Source organism: Hyla sarda, chromosome 3 (assembly GCF_029499605.1).
Source record: "Hyla sarda isolate aHylSar1 chromosome 3, aHylSar1.hap1, whole genome shotgun sequence".
NCBI lineage: Eukaryota > Metazoa > Chordata > Amphibia > Anura > Hylidae > Hyla > Hyla sarda.
The window spans coordinates 214,139,632-214,162,681 of record NC_079191.1 but is presented as its reverse complement, the minus strand read 5'-3'; the positions used below and the strand labels follow the sequence as shown (position 1 = coordinate 214,162,681).

At 42.5% G+C, this 23,050-nt stretch overlaps 1 protein-coding gene across 2 annotated transcripts in view; it reads right to left on the bottom strand.

The window, feature by feature from the left end:
- The window catches only part of HTR1E (5-hydroxytryptamine receptor 1E), a 173,623-nt gene extending 156,896 nt beyond the window's left edge, over positions 1-16,727 (bottom strand). Inside the window, exon 1 of one of the 2 annotated variants that reach the window (XM_056566037.1) lies at positions 16,597-16,727. The gene's annotated coding sequence lies outside the window, so the exon portion shown is untranslated. Of the gene's footprint in view, positions 1-16,406 lie in introns of both variants that reach the window. The other variant, XM_056566035.1, reaches the window with a different exon arrangement.
- Between the last annotated feature and the right edge of the window lie 6,323 nt (positions 16,728-23,050).

The following is a 23,050-nucleotide window of genomic DNA, read 5'->3' as shown; positions in this document are numbered from 1 at the left end:
GTTTGTTTTAATAACAGGTGCCACCTGCTCACCAGTTGTTTACACAGTTCATAGTGATCATTATTATTTATACATACACAATTTTGTTTTTTTTTTAGATTTCATTGTTTGTTAGTGTTCTATCTACATTTAGGGTGAGACACTCACTATAGATGTTAGATGTGAATTTAGGCATTAGGGAAGAAGTTGCTATTATTTGTTCAAACAACAAAAGTTCTCCAGAAAAAAATCACCCACTCATTGTTTGAAATTCCCTTGTGTCTATGATAAGTGCAAATATTTAAATGGGCACTGTCATACTTCATAAGAAAATGTTATTTCCATTTTTATAGAAATCATGGCTTTGTCCAAGCTGAAGCTCAGGCATGGACAAAGTCCAGTAAGTGAGGGTGGGCTTGTAATCTTCTCTGTCTGATAGCACAGAGGAGTGCTATCAGACAGGAGAGAGCACAGAGGAGTGCTATCAGACAGGAGAGAGCACAGAGGAGTGCTATCAGACAGGAGAGAGCACAGAGGAGTGCTATCATACAGGAGAGAGCACAGAGGAGTCCTATCAGACAGGAGAGAACACAGAGGAGTCCTATCAGACAAGAGAGAGCACAGAGGAGTGCTATCAGACAGGTGAGAGCACAGAGGAGTGCTATCAGACAGGAGAGAGCACAGAGGAGTGCTATCAGACAGGAGAGAGCACAGAGGAGTGGTATCAGACAGGAGAGAGCAAACAGAGGAGTGGTATCAGACAGGAGAGAGCACAGAGGAGTGGTATCAGACAGGAGAGAGCACAGAGGAGTGCTATCAGACAGGAGAGAGCACAGAGGAGTGCTATCATACAGGAGAGAACACAGAGGAGTCCTATCAGACAGGAGAGAACACAGAGGAGCGCTATCAGACAGGAGAGATCACAGAGGAGCGCTATCAGACAGGATAGAGCACAGAGGAGTGCTATCAGACAGGAGAGAGCACAGAGGAGTCCTATCAGACAGGAGAGAGCACAGAGGAGTGGTATCAGACAGGAGAGAGCACAGAGGAGTGGTATCAGACAGGAGAGAGCACAGAGGAGTGGTATCAGACAGGAGAGAGTACACAGAGGAGTGCTATCAGACAGGAGAGAGCACAGAGGAGTCCTATCATACAGGAGAGAGCACAGAGGAATGCTATCAGGCAGGAGAGAGCACAGAGGAGTCCTTTCATACAGGAGAGAGCACAGAGGAGTCTTATCAGACAGAAGAGAGCACACAGAGGGGAGCTATCAGACAGGAGAGAGCACAGAGGAGTCCTATCAGACAGGAGAGAGCACAGAGGAGTCTTATCAGACAGGAGATGCTTGTGCTTCAGCTTGGACAAAGACATGATTTTATAAACCATGATTTCTATAAAAAGGAAATACATTATTCTTATGAAGTATATTAGAAAGGTTAATGTTTTGCCAAGTTAATGTTTTGCTAGTGTTCTATCAAGATCTAGAGTGACACACTGTAGTACTGTATTGTACTGTAAATCTTGGATGTGAATTTAGGAATTGTGAGAAAAGTTGCTCCAGGAAAAAAGAAATGAAATAGGAACGACCCACACATTGTTTGAAATGCACTTGTGTCTGTGACTGGTGAAAATGTTTAACTGGAGCTTATGGGATCAAATGATGTAGCTGATCCAGAGATAGCAATACTTTGTCATTCAGAATGGTACAGATAGCTTCCCATTTACTTATTCATACAGTGTTAAATAAAAACAAAAATAATGCAGTAAAATAGATTTTTTTTTTATAATCTAATGTGTTCCATTAAAGTCTTTGGAAAAGTGTCTATCAGTGTACACACTGTTTTAAAATATAGTAGTAATTCCAATGTTAGAATTACTGCAGTTTATTATAGTGTGTGTATTGCTTAAGGATGTTTTTCCACAGACTATAATGGAACACCTTATTATATCTATTTTACTGCAGTATTTTTGTTTTCATTTCACATTGTATGAAATATTTATGTTATTAGTAAAATCTCTCTGAGCTCCAACAGAACAGGCACCCATGCTGCACACTCCTTTAACTGACTGCAGCAGACAGAGCATTGTACACTGTTACTTATCTTTGTCATCTTACCCAGCAGGAAGCCTTACTGTGCTGTTCCTTTCTTAATACATAGGAACCTTGCAGAAGAGACTTCCTGCTGTCTATGGATGATTACAGATAAGACAGAGCACTGGCATCTGACTGCTTTAGTCAGTTAAAGGAATGCACATCACAGGTGTCTGTGCTGATAGAGATCAGAAAGGAGGAATTCTTTGCTAATAATCTACCTTCCAAAGTTATAGCTTATTGTAAAGAAAATCTGTCACCAGATTTATGCTGCCCCTCCTGAGAGCAGCATAAACCTGGCGAAACAGACCCTGAGCAGGACTGTCATGACCGGGGGGACAGGGGGGGGGAGGGGCAGGGAGGAATGAGCCTTAAAGCTGTCCCCATAAACCTGCCTACTTGCCCATACACCCAAAATGACGGATCGAAAACTTGGAGCTAAAGTACATTGGCATAGAAGTCAACCAAACATACAAAACTGTAGAAAATCGGGGGGGAAAAGTCAGGAACATAACAGGAATGCAATAACTAACAAACGGCTATATAAATACAAGCAAGGCAGGATAGAGCATACTAATGTACAGTTAAGAAACTGGAATCAAGATTAATGGCAGATATAATAACAACAATGAACAAGACTAGATATGAGGATAAGTTTACAGCAGACAAAACCAGGAGATGCAGGAGATAAACAGGCTAACTGAATGTCAGAACACTAAACGGGTCAGAAAATCAAAAGCACTGTTCAAACTGGATTCAGAACAAGAAACACACTGTGCACCCCACTTCAATCCTGGAGGGACATCAATACCAAAGCCAAATAGGCTCCTTGCCATCGGGCACTCTCTACCAAATGATCAGGATACTGGCCTAGGAGGAAACAAAATCCTAAATACAAGCAAACACTGGTACATGCACAAGACTCACTCACTCCTAGATAGATAGATTAGCCCAAGGCTAAGAACAGGTTTCTATCCTCGGAGTGCCGGATCAAACAAGGTCAAAACAGGACTGTCAAAATGCAGTGTAAATACAGACTAAGGCAACACAAAGCAAATGCAGAACGAACATACAAGAATACTAAAACCCTACAAATGTACTAAAACAAAACAGGCTAAAATCTATATATCAAACAGGACAGATAGCCATGGTTAAAACTCAGGATATGTGCACAGACAGACATAGTGAACATAATGCCAACATGGCCAGAATACAGGTCTAATCACTAGCACAGAACAACACCTGAAGAGGCCTTTTATACCCTCCCAGTGCTGAAGTCAGGAAGGTGAACTCTTCCCATCCAGGGAGAATTAATACAGAAACTGTTCAGACACAAACAATGTCTGAACAAGACCCAAAGCAGAATATACAAAATACAGATAAACATACATTATAATGACACTATATTATCTTTTTTACTTGTTTATTGCTGCAGAACTACTTGTAAAATCACAATGGACTACTGAGCAAGGGCACACCATATTAATGCGCTGCTACTCTGGTCCGCCCACCAGTCATTGTTCTTACCTGGACAGAATGAGAAAACAAAATAGTGTAAATGACATGCCATATAACGCTAGGATTACATATGTCCGCGAGTTCAACCATTTGGCGTCTAAACTGAGATGCCGGAGGTTTGTGAACTGTCCCATTCAAAGGAAATGAGATCAATTCTGCTATCAGTTTTCCATCCTTGCTCACCAGAGTGAAACGCTGTCAGGTGCCTGAGATATGTAAAGGAGGCCTAACAGATACCATGCTACATATTTGGAGAAGACCCTATAGGTCCAGTTGCAAGGTGGGACCTCCCTGGATTGGACTTTTTTTTTATTTTTTTAGTGCATGCCACCGATGCTGAATTGTATTGGGAACTGGGAAATTTGGAGACCAAGACATCACCTTGAACTCTTTGTTCTATTCCTCAAACCATTTTTGCAGTGTTGTAGTATGCATTATTCTGTTAAACATGGCTGTTAGGGAACACATCAGTGTCCTTTGTCTGCAGCAATATATACCGTATATACAGTATAAGCTGAGTTTTTCAGCACGATTTTTCGTGCTGAAAACACCCCCCTCGGCTTATACTCGAGTGAACTCTCCGCCTGTCAATCCCTTCTCAGTGGTCTTCAACCTGCAGACCTCCAGATGTTGCAAAACTACAACTCCCAGCATGCCCAGACAGCCATCACTGCGGCCTTTGTCATCATCCAGACCCCCCTTTAGTTTTCTACTCACCTCCCCTCAGTGGGGAGGAAGGGTGAGCTGGTCCGGCCATCTATGCTGCAGGGACCGTCTGGTGGGGAGGGTTAGTTGTTCTGGGCTGTCCATTTTCACCGGGGGTCTTCAACCTGCAGACCTCCAGAGGTTTCAAAACTACAACTCCCAGCATGCCCGGACAGCCGATGGCTGAAGGCATTGACAGGCGGTGATGATGGGGGGGGGGGGATAATGACGGGGGTCTGGATAATGACATGGGGGGATGATGTATTTCCCACCCTAGGCTTATAGTCGAGTCAATACATTTTCCTGGGTTTTTGGGGTGAAATTAGGGGCCTCGGCTTATATTCGGGTCGGCTTATACTCGAGTATATATGGTAGGTAGGCATGTGTTAAACGTGTCAAAGAAACATCCACATAGATGCCAGGAACCACGTTTTGCAGGAGCATCACATTGTCTTCAGTGGCTTGTTTCATCCTGGTGCAATCTCATTCCCAGGTAAGTGATACACATATACTGGCTGTCCTCATAATGTAAAAGAAATTGTGATTTATCACAACAGACACTGGTTTACCAGTTGTGGTTCCTTGGAACACTCATGATAGGGATCTGTCTGTCTTACACCACTGGGATAGTCTATGTTCCTGGCTCCTCTTTTGTTCCTGGTATGGTGTGTTTTAATTCTCAATAGGCATGCTATGAGTTAGGCATTACAGTGCACACTCCTATATTCAGTCAATAGGCCTGTCTTCCTACATAATGGGGAATGCGAATATGAGCATATGCGGAAAAAAGTGAATATTCATAATTTCTAATATATAGCGAATATATTCGCAATATTCGTGAATTCGTGAATTTGCGATATTCGCGCAAAAAATTCGAAATGCAAAAATTCACACTCAACACTAGTCGACAGTGATCTCTGCTGACACCTCTGTCCATTAAAGGAACTGTCCAGAGCAGCATATGTTTGCTATGGGGATTTTCTCCTGCTCTGGACAGTTCCTGACATGGAGAGAGATGTCAGCAGAGAGCACTGTGGTCAGACAGAAAAGAAATCAAAAAAGGAAAGAACTTCCTCTGCATTATACAGCAGCTGATAAGTACTGAAAGGATTAAGATTTTTTTAATAGAAGTAATTTACAAATCTGTTTAACTTTTTGGCACCAGTTGATCCACCGGAGTACCCCTTTAACTTCAACTGTGGACAGGGCTGGTGCTGATTTTTTGTTGGATAACCCCTTTAATGCTTACCAGAGGAGACCTTTACACCTATGTACAAATCATATATCTGGCTCATATTATACTTGAAGTTGACTATGGGCCATGTTGTCTGGATTTAACTGTTGCTATAAGGTGTATATATATATATAAATTTGACTCACATGCTGGCAGATTAGCTTGAAAATAAGTCCAGGGAGAAAGGTAAAGGGAGCAAACTTTTTATGTGTTCAGAATAATGAAGGCTATAGAAGAAAAGTGCAAATAAAAACATCAGTGGTGCCCATAGTAACAAATCACATTGCAGGTTGTAAAATGAAAGCAGAATATGATTGGTTGTCATGGAAACACCTCCATGTTTCCTTTACTCTAGTTCTTATTAATCACTTCCATGTTGCTATACTATGTAATAAATACATTCAGGCAAAGACCTTTTTGTTGTAAAACAATCCTATGTGTCCCTAATGTACTTTAGTTATACATTTTGCATGATCCCTGAGACATTTGAGCAACTCTCCTCTGCTGGAAGTGCAGTTTCCCAGCATCACGCCCTCTGCCATAAGGTGACATGACGTCAGTAAGCTAAGGTAAATGATCGCTGCAGGCTTGACTTTCTGCAGCAGCCTCAGTACATGTCACAGACCTGTTCCTGAGATCCGGTATAGTTCTGTAGGATGCAGCACCTATTTAGCCTGTTCCTCATTCCTGTATTGGGTACCACGGTGTGACATTAGAGGCGGACTTTCGGGGACCTGCCAAATAATCCCGGGAGCAGGGCCTTGACCTGAGCTTCAAATGGAACGCTGAAGAAAGTTAAAGAGTACCTGTCACCAAACTGAACTTTTAATATATTGTTCCTTATGGAATTATAAGACAGTTTGCTATTTATTTGCTGTTAAAATTCTCACCCTTTATATGTTTTTAATGTGATTGAAAAAATGGCCACTAGGTGACTCTGTGCTGTTCCCTGAACAAGTCAAACAGTTAGTTTTGGTCTCCTCCCTATCTGGCAGGAGACCAAACTCAGGAAGTGCATGCGGGGCATGACAAGGCACAGCTTTCGCAGGCTTCAGTGACGTCACGCCTGCTGGGGAATGCCCACTTTCCCCTGCTGGGAGCTCACACAATGTGAGCAAGGGGAAAGGTAGGATACACAGCTTTGTATAGCTAAGAAAAATATTTATAAGGGCAGAAGGGGTGTTAGGAGTAGTTAGGGGAAATAATCTGAGTTAGTTTAGAAAATATGGTTCGATGACAGGTACTTTTTTAACCCCTTAAGGACTGTGGGTTTTTCCGTTTTGCACTTCCGTTTTTTCCTCTTTACCTTTAAAAAATCATAATTCTTTCAATTTTGCACCACCAATTCTACTTTGTAATGACATCAGTCATTTTACCCAAAAAATCTATGGAGAAACGGAAAAAAAAATCATTGTGCGACAAAATTGAAGAAGAAACGCCATTTTGTAACTTTTGGGGGCTTCTGTTTCTACACAGTACATTTTTCGGTAAAAATGACATCTTCTCTTTATTCTGTATGTCCATATGACTAAAGTGATCCCCTACTTATGTAGGTTTGATTTTGTCATACTTCCGAAAAAAAAAATTATAACTACATGCAGGAAAATGTATACGTTTAAAATTGTCATCGTCTGACCTCTATAATTTTTTTCTTTTTCCACGTATGGGGCGGTATGAGGACTAATTTTTTTGCGCAGTGATCTGAAGTTTTTAGCGGTACCATTTTTGTATTGATCAGATTTATTGATCATTTATTCATGATATAAAAAGTGATCAAAAATACGCTATTTTGGACTATGGAATTTTTTTGCGCACACGCCATTGACCGGGTCGTTTAATTAACTTTATATTTTTATAATTCGGACATTTCCACACGCGGCAATACCACATATGTTTATTTTTATTTACACACTGTTTTTTTAATGGGATAAGGGGGGTGATTCAAACTTATTAGGGAAGTGGTTAAATGATCTTTATTCACTTTTTTTCCACTTTTTTTGCAATGTTATAGACCCCATAGAGGGCTATAACACTGAACACACTGATCTTTTACATTGATCAATGGTTTCTCATAGGAAACCATTGATCAAGGATTCTGCCACTTGACTGCTCATGCCTGGATCTCAGGCACTGAGCAGTCATTCTGAGATCGGACACCAGTAGGCAGGTAGGGGACCCTGCTCGTGTCCTACAGCTGTGTTGGGACACAACGGTTTCACTGCAGCAGTCCCGAACAGCTCCCCTGAACTAACCGGAAGCACTTTACTTTCAGTTTAGATGCGGCGATCAACTTTGAATGCCGCTTCTAAAGGGTTAATAGCGCACGGCACCACGATTAGGGCCGCGCGTTATTAGCCACAGGTCCCGGCCGTTGTTAGAGGCCGGACCCGACCAGCTATGACGCTGTGGCCACGCATTATAGAATGGGAGCGGACTCAGGACATACAGGTACGCCCTGAGTCCTTAAGGGGTTAAGCCAGCCTTCAGCACATGTCACAGCACTACTCCCTGAATCAACTGTCAGATCGCCAAGAGCCAGCCCCTAACGTCACGCTACAGCTCTCCTCTCACTGACCCACAATTGGGACTTGTGGTTTTAAGCTGTGCATGATGTGCTGCCCAATACAGGACTAAAGAACTGGCAATAGAGTTGCTGCAGCCTGCAGAGCTATACTGGATTTTAGGAGTAGTGCAGTGACATGTGCTGAGGATGCTGAGGACACGACAATCATGTACACTCAGGGGCGCCATCAGGGGGGTACAGCTGGTAACTTAACATCCCCTTCTTAGAATTGTCAAAGAGATTATACATGTGCCCCATACATTTCAGCATATGTGTAGGAGTCTGCTTAAAAAGTTGGTCTAGTTAAGAGTAAATTAAAATAATACTGTAGTAAAATATACAACAACAATAGTAAGTAAAAATGCAAATATCATTTACAAAGGTTTAGATAAGTTTAGCTGGTTATAAATTCATTAACTTTATAATTGAACACTTGTAGTCTGAGCACATAGAACTTCCTGATATGGTATGTGGAACGTAAAAGGATTACCCCCCTTGTACCGAATATAAGATAAGAATGAGGTGTGGAATGCCACCCCCTGATCAGGTGATGAAGCACCTTGAGTCACGTGGTCCGCATTATACCTGATCGACGATGCGAAAGGGAGTCACATGTATGTGACGTTCGTGCCGCTGATTGGAAGCGTTAGACCACAAGGTCGGGAGCTCATAGGTATATAGTGAGTACAGGTATGTTGAATTAGTACGGCCGCCATCAGTGCCGCACATGCAGTGCTATTTGCACTGTAATGCAACAATGAGACCAAACTTTATAATAGGTCCCTGATGATACAAGCTATTGAAAAGCATTGGACCCTCTAGATTTGTTTGACAGATGGAGCCATTATATTGAAAGCCTGGATTTCTAACAGCCATACATGATCGCACAAGGAAGACTATCCTGTCTACATGATTGCATCAAGGATTACAAGCTAAGTGTGACCTCAGCATATATAGAGACATTATTTTTCTTTTGTTCCAGTATGATATGGATATGTGATATCATGGACTCTATATTCTATGATCGCAAGGGATAATTATCGAGTGTCCAAATATCCATATCTAGTATATAACGGATAACATGTATACTCTCTACATAGAGGAAATATGTGAAATAATTGCAATGGCTCTATAAAATCTATCTACATTGGCAGTGTGAATAGTGGACACAGTTAAATTAATAATTATATGTAGCATTAGAGCAATGTCAATGGAGAATATTAATGGTGTGGTTACCACAATACTAAATGCAGTGTCAGTATGTACCACGCTCAGAATCTCTAACTGTGGACCTGATAAAAACATTACACCAATGTGAACTGTGTCCTATAGATGCTGTGGGGATTCCTAAATGCATTGTGAATGTGATCTAGATTTTGAATATATGCTGCGGTCATTAAAATCGTACATGCGTTGCTGGTATGAACTATGGGGGAGATTTATCAAAACCTGTGCAGAGGAAAAGTAGCTGAGTTGTCCATAGCAACCAATCAGATCGCTTCTTTCATTTTTCAGAGGCCTTGTTATAAATGAAAGAGGCAATTTGATTGGTTGCTATGGGCAACTGGGCAACTTTTCCTCTGGACAGGTTTTCATAAATCTCCCCCTATGTCCTTAGGATAGATATAACAGGACAAGGCATCTAAAGTGAATTGCGATATCTACATATGCTGTGGTCATGAATGCATTGTGAGTGGGAATTGTGTTCTGAACCTTTTAATGGAATTACTGAACACTATTGCTAAATAGGAAATGCCCCAATGAGAATTGTGTTCTGAACCTAATAATGGAATTACTGAATACTATTGCTAAATAGGAAACGCACCAATGCGAATAGCACTTTAACTTTGCTACAGTATATGCTGTGGTCACCGCAGTTGTCAATGCTATTGTGTTCTGAGTTTACGAAGTGAACACTGCTGTTACATAAAATAACGCACTGATGTGATCTATAATTTTATTATTGCATAGTAATATACCAGTGAGGAGGAGAATTAATAGGACTGTGATAACAGACTATAGGCGAATACTGTCTCTCTAAATTGGATATTATGCAATACCAATGGAGGTGTGAACATGTACTGAGCTGTATACATCTTTGTCTGTGATAGACTTTTTGTATTTAACAGATGGACAATCTGGTCTACCTATAAAGGACGGCTATTATGATGGCGATCTAATCTACACCTTTTTCTATATTTTTTGCTACTATTTTTATGACATAATAAAGGCTGAGTTTGAAAGGTTCCTTTTTTGGTCACTATTGTTTATGGTGCAGCCGGTACCCCAGTCAGGGGCCGGGCACCCAGAGGGGCTGGCACGGTCCCTGAATGTGCATAACTGGACCCTTCACCTGCAGGCCCCACCGTACCCCCCTGCGACTGGGCCTACAGGTGAAGGGGGAGAAGTGGGCGTCCGTCCTGAACACCCGAGCGACACCTGTCCTAAATTCCCTTTAAGACGCACACAGTGTTGAGCGTGCGCTCTGCTGTGGCGGCTGACGTGACAGGAAGGAGCCGGCGGTTCCGTCCTGTCACTCCAGCCCGGGCTTCCTGTGCGGCAGTGGCTCTGCAGATGCTGTTAGCACAGGAAGCATTTGGTTCCTAAGCCACTTAGGATGTATTTACATGTGGCAGATTTGTTGCAGACATTTCTGTCACTGTCCTATCCTGTCCTGTTTGTAAGTTAGGTTGGAGAACCGTTTTAGGCGTTCCTGGAATGCTAGAATAGGGAGAGCTCCAAACATTTCTCCTTGAAATGTCAATGTGGAAATTATTTCTAGAATGGCCATATTAGCGTAAAGAAATTACTGGCAAATGTTTACGACACCTGTCCTAAATTCCCTTTAAGACGCACACAGTGTTGAGCGTGCGCTCTGCTGTGGCGGCTGACGTGACAGGAAGGAGCCGGCGGTTCCGTCCTGTCACTCCAGCCCGGGCTTCCTGTGCGGCAGTGGCTCTGCAGATGCTGTTAGCACAGGAAGCATTTGGTTCCTAAGCCACTTAGGATGTATTTACATGTGGCAGATTTGTTGCAGACATTTCTGTCACTGTCCTATCCTGTCCTGTTTGTAAGTTAGGTTGGAGAACCGTTTTAGGCGTTCCTGGAATGCTAGAATAGGGAGAGCTCCAAACATTTCTCCTTGAAATGTCAATGTGGAAATTATTTCTAGAATGGCCATATTAGCGTAAAGAAATTACTGGCAAATGTTTACGACACCTGTCCTAAATTCCCTTTAAGACGCACACAAATGTTTACCTCCTAAATATCCAATCCAATAACGTACAAACATAAATATTTTGACAACAGTCTTACTAGTGTTTTAGCACATGGAATGTAACAATCTGTGGTTTTGACGTTTCATTCCCATTATGAAGACATTTTCCTCCAGTATTGCTGGACTATCACAGCAATTCATTACCATGTAATTGATAACTCAGTGAATAGTTATTTTATATTCATCTATTGCAGGTTTTTGGGAATTCCAAACCTCAAGTATCCCCAACAATCCATATTAGGAGGATTTGCCTAATATTGCATATGTCATTTAATTAGTGTCACTGCATCAGTTGTAGCCACGGGTGTTTCCTCTATACAAGATCTGTAAGACACATCAGGGTTCCTTGAGGACTGGATGTAAGAAAATTTTAACTTTAATATGTGGTTTCTGAAATTAGTTTTTAACATGTTTTCATCCTTTCAAAAACTGTACATAAAAAAAATGTAAGTTGTACATTAGGTTTTCAGTGTATTTTTATACAGACATGCCAACTTTTTACATTGTTTGTAATTCCCAATATTACATTGTTTGTAATTATCAATATTAACCCAAATACAAATAATAATACAATAAAAAAACAGTTCTGCATTTAAACGTGTCAAAGGTATACATTTATACTGTATGCAAAAATATACCATTGGAATATTTTCCCTGAACCCCTTAATGCCCCATTAAGTACATGTATGGTGGCATTAAAGGAGTACTGCAGCCATAGACACTTATTCCCTATCTGCAGGACCCCCCACAACGTACAGGAACCTGGTATTACCACGTCTCTCCGTGGCCAATGTGTGTGTCGTCGACCTCATTGAGGTCTATGACACGCCACCTCCATACAGCTCTGTGGGAGAGGCGAGGATGCACGTACGCTGTATCTCTGTCTTTCCCATAGAGATGCTTGGAGGGGGCGTGTTGGCCACGGCGTCATGCTGCGGCCTACACACCTTCTGCACAGGAGGGCCGTGGCCGTACAGGAGATCACAGGGGGTCCCAGCATTTGGACCCCCCACGATCAGACACTTTTCCCCTTTCCTGCGTATAGGGGATAAGTGTCTATGGCTGCAGATCTCCTTTAAGGATGTAAGGAGCAGATTGGGTAGCCAAGCCCTTTTTGTACTTGGCTGCTTTCACTAACTGACAGCTGCAGTTAGTAACAACCATAAGAGGTCATTTCAATGCTGGTTATTTATCACCCCCATAGTTCTACTGATCACTAAGGGATCTGAACAGTTAGACCAGAACTAATAAAAACTTTTGACATTTACCTAGGAAATGAAGAAAAAATTATTGCGACAGCCGTACTTCAAAAGGCCAATTTATTGTAAAAGACAATTTTTTACAAAGTAGGGGTTGTACATATATGACAACCAAGAGGTTTGATGTGAACCATTTTGGGGGCAATTTGACTTTAGTGTATGTGACTTTTAAGCCTAAACTTTTCGATTGATGATAACTATGGAATAAATAATGATGGTAACAATAAGGGGATCATTGATGTAGTAGGCATCTGGTAAGAGAAAAGGTGGTAAAAAAGTGGCATTTTAGTACCATAAAAGTAAGTCTGTAAACTCCGCAGTCTAAGGATAAGGGTTGGTTTTCCTTTAACATTTGCAACATAAAGCCTATAAGAAAATGCCAAAAATTACACCATCCCTCGAGCATGCATAACACAAACAAGAATTCTGTATGTGGTATGTGGATAAAAATCTTTCAAAAAATTCTAATAGACTTAAAAGTAACAAACACCATTGAAAAAAATTAACAAACATGCTATGAAAATACTGTAAGGTGGAGTGTGTGAATCCAGCCTAAGGCCTGCTTCATCTGGGGGCAGTACAGTTGTGTTATTGTGTCTGTATTGTAGCAACAATTGTCGGCCTGACTGTTAGTCCAGAGTCCCAAACTGACAGCATTATAGATCAATATGGAAAAATATTACCCTAGTGTGAAACTGGCCTAAATGTGTTTTCATACTACCTCATCTACACAACAACAACAAGCATGAAGGATGTGATAACCTGTGGGAGATATGTTGCAGAAACTGCGTTACCTCTAATTTTTTGCATTATTTTAAGAATGTGATTACATTTGTTCCTTTGACTTTTCTTGTGCTTTTCCTACAGTACTATGATGCAGTATCACAAATTGGCTCCCAAAGAACCAGGTTCAAAAACCTTCTTCAGAATGTGCTGCATTGTTTTCCACAATTTATCTTGACATGCATTTTTTCATTACCTTGTATCCCCACTCCACAGCAACAATGCAGACATTTCTATATTTCAATCATTTTTAATTAGAGGGGCACAGGATTATGCAGTAATATTAGGCAGTATTACTTTACTGAGAGAGTAGTGGATGCATGGAATAGCCTTCCTGCAGAAGTGGTAGCTGTAAATACAGTGAAGGAGTTTAAACATGCATGGGATAGGCTTAAGTCTATCCTTACATAAGATAGGGCCAGGGGCTATTGATGGTATTCAGAATATTGGGCAGACTAGATGGCACAAATGGTTCTTATCTGTCGACATATTCTAAACACACCACTAATGTTGATAAAATAGGCTCCAACCATTACTGAGTACACAGGACCCCATTTCCATTGCTAGCTAAACAATTGGCAAAATGTATAAGAATTGGCACAGAACGTGCACAGCCAATTTCTGTAAAAAAGACAGTGTGTGGCTTGGAATGGGCACTTGAGCCCCCTTTTTAATATCATAATGGAATCACCAAAGGATGGACCCCTATTTAACTTTTATGACTTTAAAATTAACAGATCACACAACTAAAATAAAGTGGTTTTCCTGTCCTATGAATTGATTCCATGTTCACTGGGGCAGTGCTTAGCTCTTTCCATAATATCCATACACTTCAATGTAGAGGGCCACACAAAAGCATTGCCATCATTCTAATGAACTGTATGGAGAGTGCAGTAGCCAGACATAGGTCAGAGCCTTACACCTACCAAGCTGGCATATCTTGTGGATGTCCGAAGCATGTTTAAGTTGGGAATAAACCTTTAAAGGGGTACTACGCCCGTAGACATCTTATCCCCTATCCAAAGGATAGGGGAAAAAAAGTCTGATAGTGGGGGTTCCGCTGCTGGGAACCCCCACAATTTCTCCTGCAGCACCCTGTGTCATCTGCTGCAAGGAGCGAACTTTGCTCCGTGCCGGATGATGGGTGATACAGGGGTTGGAGTATCGTGAAGTCACGGCCCTGCCCCCTCATGACATCATGGCCCGCTCCCTAAATGCAAGACTATGGGAGGGGGCATGGTGACCATCACGCCCACTCCCATAAACTTGTATTGAGGGGCGGGGCATCATCAGGCAAGGAGAAAAGTTTGCTCCGTGCAGCAGATGACACAGGGTGCTGCAGAAGAGATCACGGGGGTTCCCGGTGGCGGGACCCCCGCAATCAGACATCTTATTCCCTATCCTTTGGAGAGGGGATAAGATGTCTAGGGGCGGAGTACCCCTTTAAGGCAAATTTGCTAATCAATTTGGAATACTATTCTGTAACAGAAACAGGTTTCGATACTGATCTGAACATTTCATTTGTGGATATTGTAATAAGTAGTAAAAAGTAATAATAAATCTATGAATCAATCACTGTCAGAAGTTTACAACCCCTATATGCAGAAAAAAAAAACAGCTTTTTTTCATTTTCCCACATGAATTCGTCTCTCCGGACAAGGTATGACAGCAATTTAGCAGCAAGAAGTTATAACATTTGCTGTAGCTTCCCCAGTCATGGAACAACGTTTCAGGGGCAGACCCCCTTATTTATGAAAAGTTGTGCCATGACTGCGGAAGCTACAGTGAATGTTATAACGTCTTGCTGCTAAATTTCTGTCATACCTTGTCCGGAGAGACGAATTCATGTGAAAAATGAAAAAAGTAAATAAAAGTATGAAGAGTACTTCTACAAAAACCATGAGTTTTGTCTTGAATGTGAACTCACCTGTTGCGGTAAAGCTAAGTCAGCGTGCAGCCTGGGCATAATTGCCCTACATATGTGTATTATCCATTGTGCACAGTGGTTTTTATGTGGAGCTCCGAGAATATGGGCATAGTGTCCTACGTGATATCAATATAAGAACTCAATTGTACTTTCGTTAAGTGGAAATAAAACTGCTAGAATATCCTGGAGAGGTTAATACAACATCATATATAGTGACACATGTTACAGAATATATATTCTAAAAAGCTGGTCATCAAATGTTTTCAATAATTCAAATTAATCCGAAAATTCATGCATATAAAAAATATTATGATGTGTTTAAGGGCTACAAAAAAGATGTTGTTTTGTGCAGTTTATGTGCAAAAAATAATGGGTCGACTGACTGTAGAACTGACAACCCGGGGACATCAGGTCCACCACTTTGCATCAGTCTTTTAACTTTTTTTTTTTGTAAATCTGTTTTTATTAACATTTTCCGCATTACAAACAAGGAACATCAGTCTTTTAACTTGACACCCATTGTCTTCTAAGATCAGTAAATGGATCAGGATGGATCCTTTTAAAAAAGCTGACCGTATTGAAGGACAATGATCAAGACCAACGCACTTTGGTATCAGTTTGAGACTCGTAAAAATGAAGAGAATAAGTTGTCTGATCCATTGTCCCTTCCATCTTTGTGACACTGATCAATTGAATGACCATTTGTTAACTGCACTGTAACAACTCTTTGAGTTAAGATAATACAGAAGATTTAGCTACAGTTCTATATATAACATAGATATTACACCTTCGTATCGCCGTGAGTTTTTACAACAGTGAAATTCATCTTTGCTACATCAGTAAAGCTATGGTTTCCCGTCATACAGTATGCTTCCTATTGTATAGAAATTAGACAAAATGTTGAACACAAAAAATTATTTAACTTTGGCTATGAGTGCAGCTTCTGGATATGAACCAACAATACTCTCGACCTGGATGAAGCAATGCGAATGAAATGTCCTAAAATGAATGATTGTCCTTGAGGAAACATTCAGCCACAAACATATATATATATATATAAGCCTGTTACCTAGGGATGAGCAGCACCTGCAGACAGCGCCCTCCTGCGTGTTCATTACTGATCCCAGGACCCTGCTGACTGATCCATAGAATGAAATGTTTCACATCTTGAAGGACTCTCTCTGACTTGTGGAACAAATGTTCTGCCACTGCTTGCTTATTTGCTGGTAAATGTTAAGCTAATATATCCATCTTCTTACCAGTAATCCATAAAGGAGAAGAGAAACGTATTAAGGCATGTTAGGTTTTCCATCCATGGGAACAGATGATAATAGCAAATGTGACAGCAGCTATTAGTAGCTGCAGCAGCACAGGGTTCAGTGAGCAAAAGCTGAAGCACAACTGAAGCAAGACCAAACGCAGCTGAGTGATACATTAGCAAGAATTAAGCTGAAAATGGCCACTAGGGGGCAACGAGGCTGTAACTGTCAAGAATGGAAGGAGTGTAAGAAGGGTAGGGTGTCAGCAGGATTCCTGCCTGAAACAAGGATACATTTCATCCTGTCCTAATCCTATGTCCTTGATTTGTTCATTGTCCAGGGGACAGGTGCAACAGAAGAGTGCAGGACACAGCAAGTGGTGATCAGTGTAATGATTCCCAAAAAGACATTAGAAGGCATGATGCCTGAATCCACAATACTCTGACATCCAGACACGATGGTAATATCCATACTACATAGTTGTCCATCTCAGTAAAGCTTAGTCCTCAGCCTGTAACCTGTCAAAATCTAAGAAAGATGATCATGAAGTAAACCTCTAGTACAGAGGAAATTAACTCAACAATATACAGAGTTAACTAAAGGGCTTCCAAGACCCATCAGAAGAACACTCAAGAACAGATTACTGATTGCCTTAAATGTGGATTTAGACTTTTTTTTTCCTTTCTAGAAAGCAGAGACTTTAAAACCAATAGCATGGAGAATACTAATTAGCTGGTGGTTACAGGGTCAAATGCTATAGAGAGATCAGAAGCATCAAAAGAGAGTAGTTGTCATGAGATTTTTCCATCAAGATGTGGTGTCCCAAAACAAGTATTTTGGTATATTTTGATGAAGTATCACCTGATCAGATTTTCTGTACATAAAAAGTTTTGTACAATTGTTTAAATTGCACTTTTTGAATGTTACCAGGCAATAGCAGATGGTAAAATGGAGTTACACCCATACATTTAAATATGTTTTCTGCTCTCTGCTGCCACCTCGAGTGAGACATCATTACTGTAGTTAACCTTCTAATATGGTGAGGTTATTATAATCTGCTTCATATATAAATCTAGCTTTTCAAGATCACATGGTCTAAAGTGAGTCTCAAAATCTGCAATTTCTGCTATTTGTTGGAGTTGAAGCAAAGTTGCTAGAACTTAGCAAGATTGTATGTACCTCTACCGGCTACTACGTAGAAGACTATAACATCCTATGTAAAGACTTTACCCTGACCTCATGGACTTACTTTTTACTGCTTTCTTTTGAACTTTTTACTTAACAGAAGGCAAATTAGCAAGGACCCCTTAGCAAATCAGCACCTCTGTGTACCTCCATCTTTAAAGAATTTAAAGGGGTAATACGGTGGAAAATTTTTTTTTTTTTTTCAAATCAACTGGTGGCAAAAATCTAGACAGATTTATAAAACACTTCTATTTAAAAATCTTAATCCTTCCAGTACTTAGCTACTGTATAAAAGCTCACTTACCATGTGCTCCAAGTCAGACTGGGAAGCTGCAAGAAAGGAAAGGGCCCTGTGCAGCCTCTAATTTATATAGGCCTGGGCTGAGGGGGAGGGGCAGAGTGCAGACCAAGTAAAAACAACAACAAAAAGAGGGGGATAGAAAACAATGTGAATTCAAATGGAGAAAACAGACATGCACATCCACAAGATGCACCTTGATCTAATGCTTCTCAGTAACATTTATTAAACTAACAGGTCATTAATGTACTTTATGATCATGAAGTGCAAGCCCACTAGCCACGTCACAGCCTCCTGTAAGTAGTGGGTCCCTAACGTCCCTAGCATTTATCAAAACCTATGCAGAGGAAAAGTTGCCCAGTTGCCCATAGCAACCAATTAGATCGCTTTTTTCATTTTGCAGAGGTCTTTTTAAAAATGAAAGAAGAAATCTGATTGGTTGCTATGGGGAACTGGTCAACTTTTCTTCTGGACAGGTTTTGATAAATCTTCCCCACAGTCTTTGTTGATTCTGGTCCGCTGGTATGTTCTGGCAGGCCTTTACTGAAGCTTCCTTGTAAGCTCTACTTGTTGCCCTGTGCATCAGTTGTCTTAAGAATATGTAGAAGAGCAAATGGAGCAAGGATACTGTGGTCAAGGTCATCTGATTTAGTGTGCATTGGCAGCTGGAATTATGGCCTTTCTAGGATATGGCCATAATTATGGCCTTTCATTGGTTGCCAGTGTTGCTGTTGGCACTGCTGCTATAAGCAGTTATAGTGCAGTGAGTAGCATCAAGGGACATCAGAAATTGTTTGACAACCTCACAGATTTCTGCAACAAGTATTGTGGTATCAGGGCATCTAGCAGGTATTTGAAAAAAAAACAAACCTTTAGCTTTCATTGCACCTCATAGCCACCCAATGGAAGTGCTTCTCATACCTACAAGCATGGGTCACTCTTCAATAAGTAATAAAGATTTTTGGCACTCACCACATCTTGATAGCGTCTTCTTTATTAAATACTCACACATATTACAACAGGGGAGGATGGTGGATAGGGGGGTACCACAAGGTGACAGCAGCCGTTTCGCACTGACTAGTGCTTCACCTGGCCTCAGTCTCATTATGGAGTGCTCATATACAGGTGCTAACTAAACAAAGACCAATCATCATTTGTTTACATCATACCATGTGATCTAGTTGTCACGATTCGGCTGGCTGGAGGTGGATCCTCTGTGCCAGAGAGGGATTGGCGTGGACCGTGTCGGTGGACTGGTTCTAAGTTGCTACTGGTATTCACCAGAGCCCGCCGCAAAGCGGGATGGTCTTGCAGCGGCGGTAACAACCAGGTCGTATCCACCGGCAATGGCTCAACCTCTCTGACTGCTGAGATAAGCGCGGTACAAGGGAGTAGACAAGAGCAAGGTCGGACGTAGCAGAAGGTCAGGGCAGGCAGCAAGGATCGTAGTCAGGGGCAACGGCAGGAGGTCTGGAACACAGGCTAGGAACACACAAGGAAATGCTTTCACTGGCACAATGGCAACAAGATTCGGCAAGGGAGTGCAGGGGAAGTGAGGTATAAGTAGGGAAGTGCACAGGTGAAGGTACTGATTAAAACCTAATGCGCCAATCAGTGGCGCACCGGCCCTTTAAATTGCAAAGACCCGGCGCGCGCGCCCTAGGGAGCGGGGCCGCGCGCGGCGGGACAGCACAGACAGGGAACGGGTCTGGTAAGCGAGTCGGGATGCGCAACGTGAGCGGGCGCGTCCCGCATCGCAAATCGCATCCCGGCTGGGAACATTATCGCAGCGCACCCGGTCGGCAGGTCTGACCGGGGCGCTGCGAATAGGAGAACGCTGTGAGCGCTCCGGGGAGGAGTGGGGACCCGGAGCGCTCGGCGTAACAGTACCCCCCCCCTTGGGTCTCCCCCTCTTTTTGGAACCTGAGAATCTGAGGATAAGATTCTTGTCCAGGATGTTGTCCTCAGGTTCCCATGACCTCTCCTCTGGGCCGCAATTCTCCCAATCAACCAGAATTTTTTTTTTACCTCTGACCGTCTTGGATGCAGAATTTCTTTCACCGAAAAAACGTCAGAGGACCCGGAAACTGGAGTGGGAGAAACAACTTTGGGAGAGAAGCGGTTAAGGATGAGTGGTTTAAGGAGAGAGACATGGAAAGCATTGGGAATACGGAGAGAAGGAGGAAGAAGGAGTTTGTAAGAGACAGGGTTGATTTGGCATTTGATTTTGAAAGGACCAAGATAACGTGGTCCCAGTTTATAACTGGGGACACGAAAGCGGACATACTTGGCGGAGAGCCATACTTTGTCTCTGGGAGAAAAAATGGGGGGAATTCTTCTTTTCCTATCGGCATGTTTTTTCATCCGGGATGAAGCCTGTAAGAGAGAATTCTGAGTCTCTTTCCATATGGTGGAGAAGTCCCGAGTCACCTCATCAACAGCGGGCAAACCAGAGGGCATGGGAGTGGGAAGGGGGGGAAGAGGGTGACGGCCGTACACCACGAAGAATGGGGATTTAGCGGAAGATTCAGAGACTCTGAAATTGTACAAGAATTCGGCACATGGTAGAAGATCTGCCCAGTCATCCTGGCGGGAGGAAACAAAATGTTGCAAATAGTCACCCAGAACCTGATTAATTCTTTCTACTTGCCCATTGGATTGGGGATGATAAGAAGACAAGAAGTTTAATTTGATTTTGAGCTGATTACAGAGGGCCCTCCAGAATTTAGACACAAATTGAACGCCTCTATCCGAGACGATATGCGTGGGCAGCCCGTGAAGGCTAAAAATGTGTATAAAAAATTGTTTCGCCAACTGAGGCGCAGAAGGAAGACCTGGAAGAGGGATAAAATGTGCCATCTTGGAGAATCGATCAACGACCACCCAAATAACTGTGTTGCCATGGGATAAAGGTAAGTCAGTAACAAAGTCCATACCAATCTGAGACCATGGACGTTCAGGAACAGGCAGAGGATGGAGGAGACCAGCAGTCTTCTGGTGAGGGGTCTTGTCCCGGGCACAGACTGTACAAGCCCGCACAAAATCAGCAACATCAGCTTCCAGGGTAGGCCACCAATAAAATCGAGAGATGAGCTGGATGGATTTTTTGATGCCAGCATGGCCTGCGAGGTGTGAGGAGTGTCCCCACTTGAGAATCCTGAGGCGCTGGCGTGAAGAGACGAAGGTCTTCCCTGGAGGAGTCTGTCTGATGGAAGCTGGAGAAGTGGAGATCAGACAGTCCGGAGGAATAATGTGTTGCGGGGAAGCTTCCACTTCAGAGGCATCCGATGCACGAGAGAGGGCATCAGCCCTAATGTTCTTGTCAGCAGGGTGAAAATGAATTTCAAAGTTAAAACGGGCAAAGAACAACGACCACCTAGCCTGGCGAGGGTTCAACCGTTGGGCAGACTGAAGATAAGAGAGATTCTTGTGATCAGTGTATATAATAACTGGGTATTTGGATCCCTCCAGCAGGTGCCTCCATTCCTCAAGCGACAATTTTATGGCCAGTAGTTCTCGATCACCAATGGAGTAGTTTTTCTGCCACGGAGAGAAGGTCCTAGAAAAGAAACCACAAGTAACAGCATGCCCGGAAGAATTTTTTTGTAGGAGTACTGCTCCAGCTCCCACCGAGGAGGCGTCTACCTCCAGCGAGAAGGGCTTAGATGGATCAGGTCTGGAGAGTACGGGAGCAGAAGAAAAGGCAGTCTTGAGATGATTGAATGCGTCTTCCGCTTGAGGAGGCCAGGACTTAGGGTTGGCGTTTTTCTTGGTTAGGGCCACGATAGGAGCCACAATAGTGGAAAAGTACGGAATAAATTGTCTGTAATAATTGGCAAACCCCAAAAAACATTGGATAGCACGGAGTCCGGAGGGGCGTGGCCAATCCAATACGGCTGATAGTTTATCTGGGTCCATTTGTAGTCCCTGGCCAGAGACTAAGTATCCTAGGAAGGGAAGAGATTGACATTCAAAGAGACATTTTTCCATTTTGGCATATAATTGATTGTCCCGAAGTCTCTGAAGAACCATGCGGACATGCTGGCGGTGTTCTTCTAGGTTAGCGGAAAAAATCTGAATATCGTCTAGGTAAACCACAACACAGGTATATAGAAGATCACGAAAAATTTAATTTACAAAGTCTTGGAAGACGGCAGGGGCGTTGCAAAGCCCAAAGGGCATAACCAGATATTCAAAGTGTCCATCTCTGGTGTTAAATGCGGTCTTCCACTCGTCCCCCTCCCTGATGCGGATGAGATTATATGCACCTCTTAAGTCCAGCTTGGTAAAGATGTGGGCGCCTCGTAGGCGATCAAAGAGAGATCAAAGATCGAGATAAGAGGTAGGGGATAGCGTTTTTTTACAGTGATTTTATTAAGTCCGCGGTAATCAATGCAAGGGCGTAAGGAGCCGTCTTTTTTGGAAACGAAAAAAAATCCAGCTCCGGCAGGGGAGGAAGACTTGCGGATAAACCCCTTTTTTAAATTCTCTTGGATGTACTCCGACATGGCTTGTGTTTCCGGAGCAGACAGAGGATAGATTCTGCCCCGGGGTGGAGTAGTACCAGGGAGGAGGTCAATAGGACAGTCATAAGGCCTGTGAGGAGGCAAAGTCTCTGCTTGTTTTTTGCAAAAAACTTCAGCATAATCCAGATAGGCCTTGGGGAGACCAGATATCGGAGGAACCACAGAGTCTTGACTGACAGTACAGGGAGCAGGCTTAAGACAGTCCTTGTGGCAAGAAGTACCCCAGTTCTTGATCTCCCCGGTGGTCCAATCGAGGGTTGGGGAATGGCGTTGAAGCCACGGTAATCCAAGAAGAATTTCCGAAGTGCAGTTAGAGAGGACCAGAAATTAAATTTTTTCGTGATGGGGTCCGATGCACATTAAGAGGGGTTCCGTGCGGTAACGCACAGTACAGTCCAATCTTCCATTATTAACAGAGGCGATGTAGAGGGGTCTGGCGAGACTG